The following is a 21,548-nucleotide window of genomic DNA, read 5'->3' as shown; positions in this document are numbered from 1 at the left end:
GAAGTCGCAGTTTCACAGTTTTTAAATAAATTAAATAATTAAATAATTTTTGTGACTGAACTTGTCGTTTCTAAATATAAAAACCACTAGTTCCTATGTACATTTTGTTTGTTACAGTCCAGTGAGGAAGTTGTTAATTAGGGGTGTGCGAAACAGGCCATATTTGATTCATATTCAGATTCAGCCCAAATCGGGGACAGTGATTTGATTTGTTGATTTGGATTCAGCCCAAATTGGGGACAGTGATTCGATTTGTTGATTCGATGTGGCCGAATCCGAATCTAAAGATTCGATGCCGATTCAGAGAATCAGTGATTCGGCCATAGACACAGCATTAAATATTTTTTCTACATACCTTGAGGTACAAGGCGTGGATCATGAACACTGCCATGCTGGGCAGATCCCACAGGAGCGTGGGGAGGGGCGGGGGGCCCTCTGCATGCTCAGTGGTGAACCTGGAAGTGGACCAGAAGTACTTCCAGTCCACTTCTGGGTCTGCTGCAGAGCGTGCAGGGGTCTCCCCCCAGCCCCGCACCTCCCCTAGCTCAGCAATTGGCCACGGGGGGACCCTGGGTGCCCCCACCAGACCCAAGAGGCACCAGTCACTGAGTCAGGATGGGGGGAAGGGAGTCTGCTGAGCGTGCTGGGGAGCTCCCCATACCCCTGTGGGATGCTCCATTCGCCCCAGCATTGCAACATTCATGAGCTGCCTGGTACCTTGAGGTATGTAGAAAAAAAGATTTAAAGCTGTGTCTATATCTGAATCATCGAATCTTTCTAAATCTCTCTGAATTGATTCGGAGGGTTCCAGTTTGATTCAGAGAGATTAAAGGGTCTCCTGGTTTGACTCAGATTCGGAGATTCAGCTATCGAATTGGGTCAAATCTCTTCTGAATCGAATCAGGGACCGAAGCTTCACATAGCCCTATTGTTAATATATTCAGAAAACTGGCCTTCAAAGAGCAGGAGCCTTAAGGCTACATGAAAAAAAAGTGTATATACATGTCTTATATACATATAGAATGAATGAAACTGCCTGTGTTCATCACGTATTTGTGTTCTGATGTGGTCAACTAGATATTTGACTGCTTGCTTTCTGTTTTGTGGACACATTTGTTACAATCAGGTATGCAAATTTGGCTGACACTTGTATGTATAATGTTGCATACAGCCCTAGATTTCTGTTGTTTTAATTTTAAAAAAACTATAATTAAAATATACTTTAATAAATATTATTTAAAATATATCATTAAAAAAACTAACCAATAAATGCACTACAAGCTAACAAAAGCTATTTATACATATAAAAGCTTTTGTGACCTTTGTTATGGTTCTCTGATTATAGCACTGTACAGCATCAAGGATCTCACCCTGTTTCTAATACTTGACTATTGAGCCAAATCTGATGGGAAAGTAGGTGCTAAATCATTTCCCACTAAAACATTTGAAAGAAGATGTCATGGGAGTATTACCAATTAAGTTATAGTTACAAATTTTATTCTCAGCTACATGCATATAAATGCCACTGCAGTGAAATTATCCTGCATTTATATCTGTCTTATTATATATTCATCATATATCACTGCAGACTGGTAACTCAAGTATAATTTTTTAAATGTAAACTCCTTACAGCAGTTGTTGTAGGATACCTTGGCTCAGGATGGTCATGGATTCCACAAATTGCCTAAAGCTGCCACTGAATAAAGTATCACTAACTAGCTATCAGCAGGCACAGACTGTGTTGGGTGAACCTCAGAAAATTCTGGCATTGTAAAATTTTGAAAGGCTCTTGTTCACTTCTTGAGGCAAGGATTGAAATTTCTCATTGCAGTAAGCTAATAAAAATGTATTAAGGTTAACAATAGGAACTCTGGAAAGGTTTTTGTTAACCTCTTGATGCTAGGGATCCTCATTAAAATGTGCTAATGCAGGTATGAAAGCTCTAGGGTGGCCAATATCAAGGGATAAAATACCACAACTGTGAACATCATAGTTTGATGAATGCTTAAATCACTAAGGAAAGGAAAGTACTCTATATTCTTGTAGATGTAAAAAGGCATCTAAACACCATGCTTGAATAAGCCCCAGATGGTTGAAGGAACATAATTCAATTAAAAAAATAAAAAAAAGAAACTTCTAAGATATGGCTAAGTATGAAAAGTTTCAACTCTTGAAATAAATTATTTAAGAACCATATATGGAATATGTATTTAGAATAGAACTGCTATTTCAGCCTATATGTAATTTATAACATTCACAAAAACATATATATTAGATGTAGATTATTCTAGCCACATAACATGGCTCCATGAAACTACTATAGCATGTTATTCCAAGGTCCATACTATTGAAATTTGTATTCTTTTGGTATCAATCAGTCCTTATTATCTAACTTCTTAGGATTGTTCAGAATAGCTGGCAATGCTTGAAAAACTGCATTAGGTGTGAGTTATTATTAGCCTTTAAGATGGTTCATTAGAATATGTCCTAAAATTACTTTAGCTTTATACAAGATGGACTGTTGAACATTCATAAGTCATCTAACAAAAGGCTCAGAAGATGACTGTCATATTGCAACTGCAGTAGTTATATGAGCAGAAATGTATCACTTCCTTCTTTTTTCTATGTGGAAAATAGAATGTATTGATTTATTTCAAATTGTTTGGGATCTGAGGTGTTTTATGCTTGTAAAAGTTATGAATTAAAGGCCCTAAAACACAAGCTTTTAATATGAATGAAATTCTCATACAATGTAGGAACTATTAGTTTGAAACAATAAATCTTGTCAAACTCAAGGTAGTTTTGTGGCTGTAAAAAATGAAGGTCAGACGTTAATACTGTTTTGGGAAGTATGTAATATGTTTAAAAAGATTGATTGTGGTGAGCAGTGCGCATAGCTATCTTTTCAGGAATCCTAGTATTTTCAAACTTGACATCACTTTGTCTTTAATTATAGTAACTTATCTTTGTTGACTGATTATTTCATTAATCTTTTTGTATGCCTTTCTACTTAAGTAGGCTTTCTAGGTAGGTTACTATTTGCCATAACTTATTTCCTAACTATTAAGCTTGGATATTTGGAAACTGGTCTTAATTGTAATACTTGGAATTGTCACAGAGGTAACAATCTAATCATCCTTCTTGGGTAAGTGAAGTAGAGTACACTTTTTGGCATTCCTTTAGTGTTTTATTTTGGGCAGTAGTTAAGGTTTTAGGAGAAGTCAGCAATATAAGCTGGTAGCCTATTGTTCTGGTGGCAACAGTTAATGGAATTGATGGGGAAGAACAGAGATCTTTAGTTTAAGACTGGTGAAATCCAATTGGTTGTTGCTATGCTGTAATCACTAAATTGCTGACATGTATATAAGCATAGTAGATAATCCTGTTAGAATCAATGTTAAACTAAATTCAAGTTAAACCAAATTTACAGATCAGTCCTTTAGACGTTTTTATTTAGGTATAGTGGGTGCACCTACATGTTTATTAATATGCCTAATTATGGCATATTAAGTTTAGTACCTGTAATTGCAGGTGCTACCTTAATGCACTGTAATCGGTGCTACTGTGTATTAGTTGCAGTGCACACTTTTTTGGTGATGCTAACGCGCAGTAGACTAATTCTACTGCACATTAGTGCATTAGCACAGGTTTTGCCCACCATGCTAATTCACAGTAGAATTTGTCTACTGTGCTTGAAGCGTCTTGTGTAGACGTGCCCAGTAACACTAAAAATTTAGACATCTTGTCTCAGGGAGATAATCCAAGTTGACAGGATTAGATTCCTAGGAACCTGATAGAATCAGTGAAGAGAGTCAGCCAGCTCCCAAAGGGCAATCAGGAGCACCCAAGTCCTAAGTAGATTCCTAGGTCTAGCCAACAAGAAATGCTAGGCAGAGGGATATAGCTTCACTCTTGCTCCTCTTTGTAGCTTAGATGCCCAAATTAGGACCGTGAAGGAGTTATTTCCAGCATTTTTGTATCCAGAGCATGGAGAAAGGACCACCTGACCAGGAGCACTGACTCCAGTACAAAATACAATTGCTAACCACAACTTTTATTCTTGAATCCAGCTGCTGCTGGTGGTGGTGGTGGTATCAGCAGCCGCAGGCGCAGGCGCAGGAGCAACTAACTGCAGGAGCAACTAATTGCAGGAGCAGCAGTAGCCATAGTCCACTTTTGCATGATAGCTTAATGACAGACACTTCCCCAGCAGCTAGAACATATGGATTCTAGGCTTGCCTCAGCTTGTGGAGATTCAAGCCTATATCTGTCAGTCCCCACAAGAGTAATAGTCTATGTATAAAATAGACTTACTAGGAATACTCCTCATTTTCATGTTGAAGCTGATCCACTGGGCAGCCAAGTTTTTAAGACTTATAACATTAGATAGTAAACAAGGGATGCACCTACATGACCTAAACAAGGGCTGCTTACTGCACAGTAGCTTGTTACTACTGTACATTAGCGTTGCTGGTCATGAACTGTGAGATGACGCTACTGTGCAGTAGTAACAAACTACAGCACAATAGTAATGACCTACATCCCTGCTGCTATGAGGAAAGAAAGAAGAAAAAGACCCTTCCACCAGATTTGTTTGGTCACTGTAATAACTCCAGTGTCTGTCTGCTGCTGCTCATTCCTTTTCAAACATGGAATGGCAGCAGTAGCATAGTATGACCCCTACTATGCGTTAGCAGGGTTATTCACAGTAGAAAAGCAACTGTCTGGAGATTGAGAAGAACAATCTTGTGGTTACACAAGTATGGATTATACATATGCAAACACTAGCCTATATGATTACCTCTAAAGCTTTAGTGGGATACCTCACCCTAAACTGAAGCACATACATGTATTTTTGTAGGAAAGAGGTCCTAATTTACCTTTATATTTGTAAAGTAATTTTCAAAATGTCTAGAAATCTGAAGTTTTTTTTTAGTGAGATTTCAACATTTGCAGAAATTGAGTGCTTAGCCTTCCATACTCAATAGAAAATCTTTCTAATGAGTGGGTGGGTAGATATTTCAAGCCCTGTATATACAATTTACAGAACAGCTTTATTGGTATAAATAAATCACAAATAAATATAGAATATTGTATTTCTGAACCTTCTTTGTTATTTCCTTGGGGTTAATGTAATCAGTAATGTTATGATGCTTTTACTTTTTTTATAATTTATTATCTGCTAAAATAACATAGCTATGATTTATTCAAGGAAACATGAAAATATTTGCCTTCTTTCTTCAGGATAAAATGCTTACAATAGCTCCTCATTTTCTGAATAATGGTCATTTTCAAAAGTTATTTACTTTTTTTGCCTTGCTGTATGTGCTCATAATGTGACTGCTTATATTGATTATTTTTATTTTTATTCCAGCTGATTATACAAACCCCCCTGCTTTTATTATAATGGAATATTTGCAAATCAATGGAAGCTGTTAAATTAAAATGGCTTTCCCCTAGAGGACATAAAAAGACCAACAAAAATATTACTTTGGAGGAAAAAGAAATCTTAGTCTTGCCTTATTGCTATCATTTACTGATCTCTGGTGTTCTGTTACAAGGGTCATAGTAAAAGCCAGCTTACTCCGGAAATAAAAAGTCAGATTGGAAGTTGATGTCACAGAAAAAAAGGGGTAAAATAAAGCCTTGTGCTGCCTAATCATTAAAAGCTTGATTTTTCAGGGGAGCTGAAAACTGTCAACTTCCACCAAAATCACCTCTGAAGATGAAGTACAGAGGGTGAATCTTAGTTGATGTTTTTTCCTAAGTGGTCTGCAGAAAGGAACCATGGATAAGTCATCTCTCTCTCCATGGACACATAGTAGCATTTACAGCTTATGTGCATGTCTTGTATAGAGAGTTTGGCCAGGGGATCTATAATAATATAATTTTGCCCAAAAATATTTCACAAGATTTCAGGGGATAGTTTGGTACAGGGAAGAAACAAATAAGGATGCAGTCCTAGAATTAGTCTGCAGCATGGGGTTTCACTCTAATCCTAGAATGCCAAAATCATTCTTTTTTGTTGGTAGAAGAATGAGCTCAGTATGCTGGAGCTGCTTCTCAGTATGCCAGAGCTGTTTCTTAGGGAGGAAAAGGAGGAAAGTGCCAGTTCCTGGCTAGATCCCAGCTGCCTGTTAGAGTTCCAGAGCATGTCCCTCTTCATCTGTCTTCACACTTGTTCGCTCATATCTCAGCAGTAAAAACTTGGGATATTAGGATTGAAATATGCTTCAGAATTCCTTTCGTATTTCCTTTGCTTTGCTTCGCTTTGCTTTCCCTATCGTTCCTTACTTACACAGCAGAAGCACTTCTTCTATAGACAGTTGCATTTATCATAGAAAATAGCAGAAGCTGCTCCAAATTGCCATCCAAATATATGGATATTTTCTCCATAAAATAAAAGCATGATATGAAAATAAGACATATTCTTTGGCCTAAACTCAGAGAGCAGAATGTGTCCTGACAAGCTAAATGCCTGAAATAAGTTGTAACCAGCCTCCATTCTCACACTGGTGGTGCTTGTGAAGGAGGATCTGGATATAGCATCTGCTTTGCTACTACCTCAGCTTTTCCTCCACTCAGATCATTTGCCCAGTGCAATTCAGGATCCCTACCAGAGATTAACTCCGTACTTTATACACACCCCTCATATATTTTCCATGCATTCGGGTCTATGACTTGGAAGAAAGGGGGATGGATTTGTTCATGTTTAAATAGACACCATAGGTCCTATAGTCTGTACTTTGCTGGAATTGAAGTAGTCACAGCCATGTCAGCATTCTGACAAAATTCCTGAATTTAACACTTAAAATTGAACATGTTTGAATCAGCAAATGTGTATCTGAGATCAGTTCTGAAAAAAGTGAAGAGGGAGATAGTTCCATTCATTTTTTGGCTAGAATATAAATGTGAGTATCTATGAAGGCAGACTGTGAAAATGGAGAGAATATTAACCTATGGGCAGAGGGGTAAGTGATGTGAACATTTTTCAGACCTTAGTTTAAAAGACCTCACATTAAATTTGTTCAGGTTGTCACTGTTTTGGATTTCCTACACTTGTGGAATGAACTTCAGAAGTGACTAAGTAAATCTAAACCTAAGGGAGGATTAAACTGGTATAGCACTGAGCTTTGCCTTCTGCCAAATATACAGTATATGACTTTACTCCACCTTTCTTAGACTCAGAATCATAACCACATAAATTCCTTCACCCCTTGCTTATGAGTTTAGCACACTGAGCCTAAGGGGATGCAAGCTGGTATAACACAGAAAATTGAGCATATTCTAGAAAACAATAGGGTATAAAGAATTATAAATGGAGGCAGGCACAACACACAAACTATCTGCTGCCTTCTCTGTATATAAGTCCCCTTTCAGTTAGATTCCCATATAACTAACAAAACTCTGTTAACAACTCTGTAATTTATAATGCATATCCCCTTGAAGGTGACTGCTAATGTTTGTTTTTATTTATAACCTGTATTCTAATTTTGCCCAGCTCTGTTTTCAGATTCATTCTACTTTACAACCAGAAATTGTTACTTTTTAAGTTGTCAAAATTTGAATATGTTTTATGACATATTAGGCCATTGGAGTTCAGAACAGTTTACCCTAAATAATTGAGAAATACCCTAACAATTTGACCTGGATTAACAGGCCTTATTGAAGAATTCAGAAAATCCCTTGTTTTTTTTAAAAGAACTAGAAACTTCAGGCCATTTAATTAGTTCCCCTTTGTTCATAGTTTTCAGGAAAGCTTTTCTGACAGCTTTGGGTAAAACCATTAATGAAAAGGGTATGTTAATTAAGCAACTTGTATATTTCTAATTGGCAAAATCTATCCTGACTCTCCTGAGATTTAGGACTGAGCAGAGCGACGTCTGCTAAGAGACACCAGTGGTTTGGAAAGAGACGTCATAGAAAATATTAGTGTGTCTTGGGGGAAAAAACAGTAATGAAAATCTTGTGTACTGAGTGTTTCACAGGGGGTAAACGACGTGGATATCCATAGTCTCTGGAGCCTTCTTTTTTTTTTTTTACACAATGTAAAAGTGATATCAGAGTTATAGTTAAGGTCCACCATTAGAAAACTTTGACATAAATCATAAGAAATTGACTGCAGTACTTGAAATGTTTAATTTATATTTCATTGGGCGCATCTACACAAGACACTAACTGCACAGGAGCCTAATAACAATGTGCAATAGTGTGCTAGGCAGAAACCATGCTAATATGCTATTGCACAATAGTATTAGGCTACTGTGCGGTAAGCATCACTAAAAAACAGTGTGCTGGTGCTGCTGTGCAGTAGCACGAATTACTGTGCATTGATTTAGTACTTGGTTAACCAAGCACTAAACTTCATGTACAGTAACTACAACTCATTAATGAATGTGTAGACATGCCTAGTATATAGAAGTAGTACTCAGGTACCTTCCCCTTTCCCGTATTTGTCATTGGTTACATTGATTGAAAAGAAAAGAGACCTGGACAATGAAAAAGCTTTTTAGAGGTAATGCATTAATTCACAGAAAAAAATGACAACATTACATTTTTGGTGCCAGTTTCTTCATTGGCAACTTTCCTGATGTAATTAATGGAAATCCTGCTGATAAGTCACTCAATTTAGGTAGCGGAACATGAGAGTGAAACTGAAGTGTTATTATGATGTTGCAAAAAGAACTAGCATCCAAAATGCAGTCATGTTGAATTTCCGTGAAACTCAGTTAACATGATTTTTACTGTAGTGCAAGTATAGTAAAAGGAAAAAAAATGTTAAAGGAGTTTAGATATGTCAATATTTGGTTGTAAAATATATAAAACCATATGGAATTGTTATATTTTTTCATATTATGATCTTAAAACCAAAGTTATATGTTAAATTTGCTTGTCTATTTTTTTTATTTTTGGTTATCACAGCCTTGGTGTCTCTTAGATAATATTTTAAATTGTCCAAAAAGTCAGCTTTCTACTGTATTATTTTGCTGTTTATTAGAAGATTCCACAACAAATACAAAGAGGAAATACCTAGTAATCCAGTTTTGGTGTTTTGGGGTATCAATTTTGTCGAGTGTGTACTATTCAGTAGCCACTCTCATGAGTAACACAATGTATTTTCAAATAGTAGAGAAGTCTATTTTATCAAAAAAATATTCTTTAAGAATTGTTCATACTAACCAGGTGTCAGCATTTAGCTGATGCATACTTAGTACTCTTTCAGGGGCAGTATCATTTTTTGTTTCTTTGGTTGTCTCATTTTTCTTGTTTTGTTTCACAATATGGCACGCAGGGGGTGCATCTGCATGTGAAATTAAGTTGATGTAATAAACCCCTGAGCAGTTTGAGCTTGAATAAACTGCTCCTGGGCACAGCATCTACACATGCACCTGGTACAGCAGCAGTTTGAGCTGGTGTGGAGAAGGACTGGGCTGGCAGGGGACACGAGGCAGAGGGAGTCAGCCCCAGGCTCCAGGTTGGGGCGTCAGATGGCAGAGGAGCTGGCTGGGCCATGAGGATGCTGACTCTGTGGAGCTATGTAACAGGCAGTAGTCTGGCCCCTACCCTGTCACCATCTACAGGTATGTTTCAGCATAGTAAATTACCCTGCTGTAAGATAGTACTGTACCCAACAGTACTATCTTATGGTGGAGTTAATTAGTTTACTGTACCCTAATACTGGTGCATGTGTAGAAAGTGATGCTTTACTGTGGAGCTAATTAATCTACTCTGCAGTAAGGTGCATGTGTAGATCCATCTGGGGTTACTTAAACCAAACTGACTGTCCTTTATGTATTTTTAATCTATGCAGCAATATCACTGATGATCTAATGAATCAAGTTTGTCATTGGTAGCTGGCTCTGTAGCAACAGAACACAAAATATTGTGCATCTACATCATCTGAAATGATGACATAGTATGAGATAAACCAGTGGTACTCAAGCTTTCTGCCCAGAGGGCCAGATTGGCAGCGCCTGGTCTGTCTGCAGGCCAGATCCAGGTGGTTGGTGTTCCCAATCCTGTGCCCAGGCAGGCACAGTAGGCACCATCTGATTGTGGAGGAGGGTGGGGGGTAGGCTGGCCCCATTGCAGCTCCACAGGGGAAGGGAGCTTGCCCTGGTCCATGGAGAGGGAAGGGGAAGTGACCATCTCTGTAGTGGGGAGAAAGGGAAAAGGGGGACATCAAGTCTAAACCTGGCCCTGCAGGGAGGGTAGGGGGCATGTTCCAGCCTTGAGGGGTGGGAGGGAGCATGGCCAAGCCCCAACCTGGCCCAATGGGGGGAAGGGGATGTGGCCTAGCCCCAGTGGAAGGGAAGGGGGTGTAGTCAAGCCCTGTTGGGCAAAGGGGTGTAGCCAAGATCCAACTCAGCTCTGCAAGGAGGGAAGGGGGCATGGCCTAGCCCTGATCCAGAAGCTGGGAGGGGAATGTGGCCTGACCCTGCAAGGGAAGGGGTTGCAGCCTGACCTGGCTCCAGCTGGCTGTGTGGGGCTCATAGTTTGGAAATGTGGCAGGGGGGAATAAAGCCATATTAATGGCCACCGTTCCCCCGCTGCCAAATTTCCTGACCTGTGGGGAGCCCTGAGGGCCAGATGTGATGGCTCTATGGGTTGCATTTGGCCCATGGGGCAGAGGTTGAGCACACCTGAGATAAACTGTTGACATTTTGAAGTAAGATGGCAAATTCTTTAAGTTAGTGAAAAAATAGTATATGCTTGAAGACTTCAAATATACTCCTTTGAAGACTGATAGCTGAATTTACAGGAAAATAATCAAATAATAATTACAAGGTTAGAGAATTAGTGGCTTGAGAAAAACATAAATTAAGATAAGCGTTCCAGATATCCCTGGAATACTAAAATAGTCAAAGTTCTTACCAATTTCAGGAGAAACATCACTATATCCTGAGAATACTCATAATGTACATTTGTCCTCTTAGGTCCAGATTTCTACCAGCTTTGGTGAAATAAATTTAAAAAAAAATGGAGCTTAATGAAGCGGGTACATGATTAGAGAAAGTGCGCATAGCTTGCAAATTGACATTTGTGGCAGTCTGAGAAAGCCTGAAAGAGAAGTAATATTTAGTTATGTCCTTTTTTATTGTGACTTTCAGAACTTTTTTGGTGATCCATAAAGTAATTGAGCCACCCTGAACAAGGACAATTTTGTATTGCCTCATCATTGATGCTCATTTATTGTTCTAGTTCTCCTGGACTACAATTTAGGTTCAATGTATACAAGTTCATTACATGATATAATTCCTTTCAAAATAATGAAGAAGCCTGAATAGAAATCCCTAAGGTCTTTCTTTGGAAGATGCTGTAATAATGATCCCTTAAGATAAAATTTAGTGTACTGGACTGCTTGATTTCTGACCAGGTCTTGAAATGTGAGGAAGACAAGGAAATCTAAAGGCAATTTTAAACTCTAAAAGTCACCCTTCTATTGTGATTTTATAATTCTTCTGTCAGTTGTAAGAGCAGAAGGCAGGATAGATATGCACCTTTGCACACTAAGATATATATAGATAGAGAGAGTGCACAAGCTTTCATGAACCCAAGCCACTTCACTGGGTGCTGTGAAAGGATGTGTAGAAAGCAGAGTATAAAGAGAGAGAAATTATAATGCAAAAGACAAGGGATGAAGAGACAGAGCGGGAGACTGTGTGGAGACTGGGAATGTGGGAGTGGGGAAATGCTAGGAAGAAACAAACAAGCAATTAACCCTTAGGAACAAAGGTGTCACAAAAACTAATTCAGGTAATGCGGCAATAATCCATGGTCCCAGTTTAAACCATACTTAACAGTCCAGTTTGTGGATGATTTCTTGTTCCAAAATTTCCTGTTCAAACTGTTTGTTTGTTTTGTTTTGTTTTGTTTTGCCTGAAAACAGCAATCCTGAGGTCAGCAATGGAGTTAACAAGGGAGGTTGAAGTGTTCTTCCACAGACTTTTTTGTCTTTCTGAAGTTGATGTCAGATCAGTGCTCATTCATTTTTACACACAGAGATCACTCTGCCCATCCAGTATAGACAGCAGAGGGATGTTGTAAAGCAGATGATGGCATATATGAGGTTAGTGAATCACTTTCTAATAAGTTCAGGTGAATCAGCTGTGAATGTTGTGCTCCTTGTTGTTAGGTCTAGTGATGATGTGGTCTGTATTGATCTGGGGACACAGCAAGCACTTGGGTCCATTGCAAGGCCTGGTGCCTTGGTGAGTATATTAGTTTCTTAGTTTGTTGAGATGCCATTTGAGACTGGGGGGCTGTCTGAAAGGCAGGACTGGTTTGCCTCCAAACCTTGAGAACGTCATCCTTTTCCAGAAGGGGCTGGAGGTCATTAATAATGTGTCTTCAGTGTTCAAGCTGGGGGCTCGAGGTGAAAACCAGAGAGATTCTGTTGTCTTTGTCCTGGGATTGGTATTGTAGCAGGTCAGAGTAAGGTATGATAGCTTTGTTGATTTGAGTGGCTACAGTTTTTAGAATGTATTAATTGTAGAAATCCCTGCTCTAGATCCTTAAGGTGTTTATCTTGGTTGGTGGGGTCAGAGCAGCTGCAGTTGTAATGTAGAGCTGAGCTGTATCCCATATATCTAGCATTGCGCTTTGGATGAAGTTGATGGCGTAAAGATATTTGTGACTATCGTTAAGTTTCTGATACAGTGTGGTAGAAATGTGGCCCCTCCAAACCTTCATTGTAGTATCTAGGAAATGAATTTGATGCATGGAATATTCCAGAGTTCATTTGATGGAGCAATTTGTTAACCTTGATGAAATTTCTCTAGAGTTTCCTTCCCACGTGTCCATATTATGAAGATGTCATTGATGTACCTGAGGGAGATGAGAGGGCATCTGTGGAAGAAACAAACTTCGAGACCTGTCATAAATATCCTGGCATATGGGGGGCCATACATGTGCCAAAGACAGTGTCATTCATTTGTAGGTATAGGGAGTTCTCAGACCTGAAATAGTTGTATGTGAGAACAAAATAGGAGAGCTTAATGGAAACAGAAGCAGATTTCTTGCCAGGGACTATGTTCTTTATGGTTTGTAATCTGTCCTAATGAGGTACAGAGGACAGATTACAAGGCTGTTGGTGTATGAGACGTGACATCCATGGCAGCTAATGTGGCATTTGCTGGAAGGTTGTCAATGGAGCCCAGTTTCTTAAAGAAATCTGTGGTGTCTTTCAAATAGCTGGCAACTCCAGTGGCACATGGGAATAAGATAGATAAAACATAGCCAGAAACTCCCTACATGATAATGCCAATGCCAGAGACAATGGGGTATCCTGGGTTGCCAGGTTTCTTGCTGTTGGGTTATAAGCAAAAGTTGCCTGGCCTAGGTTTCTGGGAGGTGGAAGCAGTAATCCTCTTTTGTGTTCCCAGAGGTAGCTTCATTAAGAGTTTATTTAGTTGTAAGAGCAGCCAGAGAATTAAAAAAGTTAGGCTTTCTTACTTATACAATGGGAATCATGCAATGACCAAGACTTGTTCCTAGCTAGAGACCCATAAAACTAAGGTGACTTACATGACCTTTTGTCTAGTATTGGGGAAATATTTCAAAGAATTCATAGGCTAAAATGGATTAATAGACTGGTCATTTGGTTTGATCAGCTAATTCCTAAGGTTGTGTCAGGAAAGTCAATGAGCAGCCTTATGAATTCTTTGGATTGTATTGAAGCAAAATTTTGTAGAGGTCTAAGGACTCTTTGGGTGCGTCTACATGTGACGCTACATCACTGTAACAATGTGCTGTGATGATGTGGCATCCATGGGTGTCTACACATGACCAGTGGCTTCTTCATCATAGCAATGTGCTCCCCCAGTATCATGTGCCATTATGGCAAAGTAGCTGCTAAAAATAACCATGCCCCGCAAGTATGGTGCAGTACGGGCTGCTACTGCCCTGTGATTTAGTATTTCCAGAAGGAAGTACAGAAGAAATTACTAAATCATGCCACAGTAACAATGTCGCCATAGCGACATGTGTAGATGTGCCCCTTCTAAACTTTCTTTTAGGATTTCTAAATAGCATAATGATTTCATAAGTTAAATGAAATACTGCTAGATGAAGTTACCTCTGGAAGTGCTATCTGTGCTCAGGGTCTTGGGCAATATATTAAATTTTGTTAGAATACATGTACATTCTATATACGCGCAGTTTAATTTACTATGTATATAGTTTAATTTAATTTTCTGTTTTATCTATTCTTTGTGGAAGAAGAACTGGCATTTTTCAGGTGATATGTAATAGCTTACTGGGTTTGGGGAAGGAGCTATCAAAAAAAGATACTTTGAAAATTCTGGACACTGGGTAGTTTGGAGGCCAGGGACATGCAGTTGTGTGGATTGTTCAATGGGGACTTATGACCATGGTCTGGATATTTTGGTGATTGGTGTTTTATACTTACCTAAAGTATATAGAACTGAAAAATGATATGAATGCAGAGATGCCCTTCATGCTGTCCTATAAAAATGTGTCTGAAAAATTTTAACCTTCTTTATTTTGATCTCAGTGTTTGCAACTGAATGCAACTTGAATGAAATCTTTATTTGTCTTAGTCTATTTCCTGCTTAGTAAGGAACTTGAAATTGATTTTAACTTGACACTGAAGTAATATAAAATCCTTGTTTAATAAATGTATACAGAGGCTTTGTGGGCCATCAAGGTACCATGACTTTCCAGTGTATTGATTTTGTGGTGTTAAAGGGTCACCTATTTGGCGTTAACGGGCTATCTGAGAATCAGGATTTGAGTTGTACACCATAAAACTTTCCTATAATATGACAGATCTTCTATATTGCTGCAAGTAATTTTAATCTTGTTTATTTTTGTGTTTGAACTTGGAAGATTAAGCCAGTCTTTATGTAATCATAAACAGAAAAAAATGCAGAATGGTTAGAAAAATAAGAAAACCTAGAAGCAGATCTTCATCTTAGAAACATAACCAATATTAAAACAAACAAACAAACAAAAACTTAAAAATTATTTTTGGACAAATACTTACAATTTTTAAGTTGTTTCTCAGAATATGAGAAAATCTTTTCTATCTTTGATTTTATATTATAAGCCAGTATAAGATACATTTATTTATTCAAAAATATGGCGAGAGTCATGAGAGGAGCTCCTTTTTGATATCGTGGTTGAGTACAACATGTAGGGATTTGCTTACATTTTGCTTAATATCCTCACCTTTTCACTCATGCTATACATTGTGGTATTTGCCATAAATCACAAAACATGGCTAGGGGTACCAATGTAATGTTTTAGCACATTTGTGTTACCTTATAGGTCATTAAATGTTGACAGATAAATCTGACAACAACCACAGATGAGTATTACAGAGGAGTAATAATGACCAGCTTTCATTGTACTCTTCTTTAGTTGAAGTGTTCTTTTTCAATTTAAACACCTTCTAGTGGTTGCATTGAAAATAATATTTTGATTATAGGATTATTGTGCGGAAAAAATCATGGAGCCAAGTCTAACTGTATCTTTGGAAACTAATGATAGGTGTACCAGATTTATGGACTTAAACCAATCTGTCACAGTCAGCTTTTAATTTATTTTTGCACGTTCTTGCTATTTTGTTTGAATAAGAGTCTTTCTGCAGAGGAATATAGAAAGCATTTCATAATATATGTTTGCTCTGTTTTCTAACAACATAAGTATTTTGCTTAAGCAGATTTGCTAGGAAGTGACAGCTCTGAAAAATTGGACACAGTGGCTGCTGGAAGCATTTCAGTTCCAGGCAATCTAAGTAGTGCAGAGCGGGGAAATGAAATATCACCGTATTTTGAAGATGACAGTTTTGTCAAAGATTCCTTTTCACTCTTCAGCTTAAAACAAATTGAGTAAATCAAGTATATCTATTTATAATGTGTGTATGCTCTTTGAAGAAAATACCACTTTTTTTTTTTGCTTAAACCTAAGAAATAATAAATGTAAAACAGATTGTGAAGAATTATAATTCTCCTGATTTAATTATGGGTTCTAAACAGTTTTGAATCATAACAAGCTTTCCTGGAATACAGAGTTATCTTAAGGACCTAATATAAAGTTTGGCAAGATTAGACTGTAGCTAAATGTATTATTTTTCATACACCTGTGCTGCTGCTCAGGAATTAGAATGTTTTGGTTTAATAAATGTTCCTACAAGTTTAAATAATACAGGAATAAAAATGTATTAATGAATAAAAACAGGAAAATGTTTTGCTCTGATCAGGTGTTCTCCACTCTTTCTGTACTGTGATCACTTATTTCATAGAGAATGTCTGTGCCAGAACACCCTCCTTTCTCTGCCTTCCTCTCCCCCCTTTCCCATTTAGCTAGCTTCCTGACATCAGTTCCTGACATTTCAGGATGTTAAAAAACACTTGGATTAGATCAATAGAATTTTTTAGAGTATATTGTCTCTGCCATTTTTTGTCTGAATAATTTTTATTCTATTAGTTGGTCTGCTTTGTACAGACTGCAAAGTTTTCATCTCCCTGGAAGCAGAAGCAGGGCAAGCAGCCAGACAAACCAAAATACTACCGCATCTTTCAGTGTCTCCTCTTACTTTACTCATTTAGTTCAACAGTTTATATTCTATGTCACAAGAGTACAGAAGTAGGAAGATGACCTTCAAGATCCACTTGTATTCATTTTCCTTAATTAATGAATTAATGAAATCTCAGAAACTTTAGAAAAGCCGTCCCTTTTTATTTAGTTTTTTCTATTGATTTTTAAATGCAATGTAAACATTATAACATTATATGTTTAGACATATATCGATCAATCAATCTATCTATATATGGATATAGATTATATATATTTAGATATAGATTGATAGATATTGAGACATATATAGATATATATAGAGAGACATATCTGTCACAAATAATAAATAATAAAAGGGAGGAAGAGGGAAGAGGGAGGGACAGAAGCTGAAAAGAGAAATGTGCAAAGACAAATATTTTAATTTCCAAGATATTCTAAAAACTCCTCCCAAACTACACAAAAACATTCAAAGATGTTAAATCTGCTAAATAAGACTCTCTCTATAGATGCCAGGTATGCCATTTAATCACACCAGATTTGACCTTGGTAGTGTCTTCCAAATGCAGTAATATAATCCCGTATGTCATTAATAAAGCCCACTGTAAAAGCGCAATCTGGGAAGGATTCAGTTTGAATTCTTTAGGGATACATTTGCCAAAGATGTTAGTGTTGCATTGAAAAGCCATGTTAACCCTAGTTCTTTCAAAAAAGACTTGGTTGACATCACTTCCACTAAAGGTGGTAGGAAGGAATATGGAAGACAAGGTTAGGAGGAGAGCCTTTAAAATAGAGCCTGAGCTGTAGCTTAGTGAGATGGGTATTTCCCTGAGTTAGAGCCCTAGGTTACATGCCCTGTGCTTTTTATATATTAAGCATTACTTGGAAAAAATGGATAAAAAGCAAAGAGCTGTGTATTGACTTCCAGCTTCAAGTGTCTTAATGCTTAGCTATTCAGTGACCCAGCTTCAATAGGAGGGTTAGAAGCTTCTGTCAGCCCTGTCCAGCCCATAGCTTTGTGATTGGGGCATTCTCCTGAGTTATAGGAGATAGGGGTTTAGAACTCATCAAGATGAGTTATTTCCTTGGGCAAGTGCCCTAACTACTTGGCAAAATAATTGGTTCTCTTCAGTCATTTTATACTGCACTCAGTTAGATGTTCTGGTTCAGATAAATGTCTCCTCTTTCTGGAGGGTGTTGCTATTAGGAGTATAGGAGAATGATGTACCATTCCTTTTGGAATATTATTGATTTTCTGAAGTGACACATTTGGGTTGGGGCAGAAGGGGAGGGAAGGAGTGAAGGAATAGCTGCTAAATCTTAGGTATCTAATAGGCAGAACAGAACCTGGGTCCAAAAGTTGTGTGTGAATAAATTAGGGAGATCAAATAATTTCCATCTCAGAATTTTGAAAAAAAAAGCTGATACAGAGCAGTACCACGTCAGTTGAGCAGTATCTAAAATTAAACAGAGGGAAAATAAAATGGGCAGCTATATGCTTGTTCATCTGACCTCGATATTAATCAAAGCTTAGAACAGAATAGAGGATTAGTAAAGATATGTAGGTAAATGGAAAATGCAAACAAGTGCAACATGTATCATTGGAAAATAGGGTTACAAGGGACCTCACAAGGTCTTCTAGTCCAGCCCCATGCTCATGGTAGGATCATTTGTAACTAAGCCATCCGAGCCAAGTGTCCGTCCAACCTGCTCCTGAAAACTTCCAAGGATGGGGATTCTATAGTTTTTCTTGTAGACTTTTCCAATGCTTGACCACCCTTATAATCAGAAAGTTACTCCTAATCTCCAGCCCAAATTTCCCCTGTTGCAGTTTGAGGTTGCTAGACCTATCCTCTATAGCCATGGAGAAAAGCCCATCTCTATCTTCTCTGTAATTACCCTTCAGGTGTTTGAATCCTGTTATCAAATGCCCCCTCAGTCTTCTCTTCTCCAGGCTAAATAACCTAGGTCTTTCAGCCTTTCCTCATAAGTTTTGCTTCCCAGGAATCTAATAATTTTTGTTGCTCGGTGCTGTACTCCTTCTACACTGTCCACATCCTTTTTGAAGTGTGGAGCCCAGCCATAACACTGGAACACAGTACCACCGGTGAGATCTTACCAAAGCCGAATAGAACAGAATAGTTTCCCTTGATTTGCAAGTGGCACTCCAGTTAATACAGCCCAATATGCTTTTTTGAGGGCAACAAGAGTACGCTGTTGGCTTATATTTAGCTTATGGTCTTCTGCAACCCCCAAGTCCTTCTTTGTGGTGCTGCAGCCTAGCTATCCTGTTAGATATATTCTTTTATAGGGTAAATGATTTTCTAAACAAGAGACATGCAATAAATGTCATCTACCTAGCTTTCTGAAAAAACATTTTCTTGAGTGCTATATAGGAAATAATTAGTTTAAGTGGAGAAGATGGGGATAGTAAGTTTGAGCTGGAAACAGAAGGCGCCTATACATGAGCACTGAAGCTGCTCCAACGCACTGGAATTCCAGTGCCTTAGAACAGACTCGATTAACTGAGTCTGCTGGAACGTTATAATTGCTGCAATCCAACAGCTTCCTGCGTCTCCTGCATCATATCCCTCACTTAAAAATGGAGGTGGGAGCAGTTGAATTAAACTCATCAAACAAGCTTTAGTTTAAGCCCCTCCACTGCCATTTTTAAGCATAGACACACTGATTCAGGAGACATGGCAGTCCTTTAATTAGAGCAGCTCTTGGAGCTACTGTAATTAAAGTGCTGCTCCCCCTGCTCCAGAAGCATGTGTATGAGTGCCCCAGAATATCAGGGGGTGTGTCTATGCATGTATCAACACACCTTAGTTAATGCACATTAAATCTACTATCTCCATTGTGAGGGTGCCTATACATGAGCAGGGAGGCTGCTCTAATGTGCTGTAATTGCACTGGAGTGGCAATTACTACACTCCAGCAGCCTCCCATGTCTTGTGCATCAGAGTGCTAACCAATTCAAAATAGTGGTGGGGGGGCTTTATCTAAAGCTTGTTTAATGAGCATAGGGACACTGATACACAAAATGGTTTGGGCATTTTAATTAGAATGGCTCTCACTTTAATTAAAGCGCCCCCCTCACTCCTGGAGCACATGTATAAATAGGGGGCTCCTACAGACGTGCAGTGAGGTTGCTCTGGCATGCTGTAAATCTAGTGCATCAGAGCAGACTTGATTAATAGAGATTGCTGGAGCACGGACCAGCAGATGCACTCCAGCAGCCTCCATCCAGCGTCACGTGTATCATCATCCCTGCACTGAAAATTGGTGGTGGGGCACTTTAAAATGAAGCTTGTTCTATGGGCTTCAGTTCAAAACACCCCACCACCATTTTTCAGCACAGGGGTGCTGATACACATGATGCTCATGTGCTTTTAATTAGCATGGTTTGCTAATTAAAGCACCTTGCCTCCAGGAGCATGTCCATAAACACCCTGAGGTACTAGGAAAATGCACATTAGCCTGTCTTTATGCACCTTAACTAAAGAGCATGGTTTTTAAGTGATGCATAATACACATTAGCCTATTTTAGTGTGTATTACTTAAATAACATTTTTTTCAGTGTCACTTTAATGCATATTAAAATAGGCTAATGTCCTTTGAAGTGCATGCATAGGCATGCCCAGGTTGGAGGGAAGTTACTAGTGAATTTCTGAAGGATAACTGTTGAGACAGATGTTGTTTAACATTTTTATTAATGACTGGCACAAATTTAGGAAAATGCCAGTGAAAGGTTTGCATGACCAAAAGTTAGGAGGCATAAGCAAAATCAAGTAGGATCATCATACAAGAAGGATTAGATGACCTGAGGACAGTAGTATGAGAAATGACATGACATTCGATAAAATGCAAGATCATATACTTAGGGACTTTTAACAATAATTTCTCATATAAATTGGAAGTCATCAGTTGCAAATGGCAGAGGAAGATAAAGAGCTAGGAATTCAGGATTATTTGGGATTCCAGATTATTGTGAACCACCGGTGGAATGGGACTGTTAAAAAGGAAACCAATCATAAATTTTATCAGGTGAGATATTTCTAGCTGAGAAAGAGAAGTATTAATGTCATTTTACAAGGCAATGATGAATATATCTGGAACACAGTGTATAGTTGTCACTTATGTTTAAGAAAGATTAATTCAGACTAGAAACGGTGCAGAGAAGGGCTGTGAGGATGATCAGAGGAATGGAGAGCTAATCTTTCAAGAAGAGGATAAATGAACTTGGCTTTAAATCAGGAAAACTAAGGCTGAGAAGAGATAAAATTGAAGTCTATAAATATAAGGGTTAACAGCAGGGAGAGAAAATAAATATTTCTTTTGAAGGACAATGTTGGCAAAAGGAAAAATGGGTATAAACTAACCGTGAATAAATTTAGAGACAATTGGAAACTAACAGAAGGTTTCTAACAAGCAGAGTAGCGAGGTTCAATAGCTTTCCAATAGAAATAGTAGAGGCAGCTGCTGCCCCAAAACAAACAAACAAACAATCAAGCAAAATACCTAGCAAATTTTCAATTGAAGCTTGAGCAATTTACTGAAGGGTTTATATAATGAGGCTGCTTTGATGACCCATGTTGTCAATCCCATTTCTGTTTCCAAGTTCTGAAGAAAGGACAATTATGGTCCGAGTTGTCCTACTCAGAACGTATTCTTTTGACTTTTTCACCATCTGCAGGTGGTTCAAACAGTGGTTTGAATTTCACATATGCACATTTAGGTTCTTGAAATTGTTTCCAGGGAGGCATAAACCTCATACTGTAAATGTATCAGGTTCAGAGGTAGATAAGGCCAGTGTTTGTTGCACAACTATTTCTGTAAGGCATCTTACTCCTTTGGGATATTAACACTGTCCAATGTTTATAGTTCCTACTAATACTACTATAGTTCCTCAAAGCTACTAGCTACTATAGTTCCTCAAATAAGACCATAGAACTACAGCCTGAAGACTGCAATAAAGATAGATTACATTTATAGCATTTTTATTC

General features: G+C 38.2%; 1 protein-coding gene across 11 annotated transcripts in view; it reads left to right on the top strand.

Moving 5' to 3' along the window:
* The window catches only part of PCDH7 (protocadherin 7), a 401,051-nt gene that overhangs the window by 32,508 nt on the left and 346,995 nt on the right, over nucleotides 1-21,548 (top strand). For 2 of the 11 annotated variants that reach the window (XR_003093590.1, XR_003093591.1), the window contains exon 2: nucleotides 11,891-12,070. The exons of the other annotated variants lie outside the window; for them this stretch is intronic. The gene's annotated coding sequence lies outside the window, so the exon portion shown is untranslated. The remainder of the gene's footprint in view (nucleotides 1-11,890; nucleotides 12,071-21,548) is intronic. 11 annotated transcript variants of the gene reach the window in all.

Source organism: Alligator sinensis, unplaced genomic scaffold, assembly GCF_000455745.1.
Source record: "Alligator sinensis unplaced genomic scaffold, ASM45574v1 scaffold231_1, whole genome shotgun sequence".
In the NCBI taxonomy this organism is placed as follows: Eukaryota; Metazoa; Chordata; order Crocodylia; family Alligatoridae; genus Alligator; species Alligator sinensis.
Note: the sequence above shows the minus strand (reverse complement) of the source record. Positions and strands in the feature narration are given on the sequence as shown.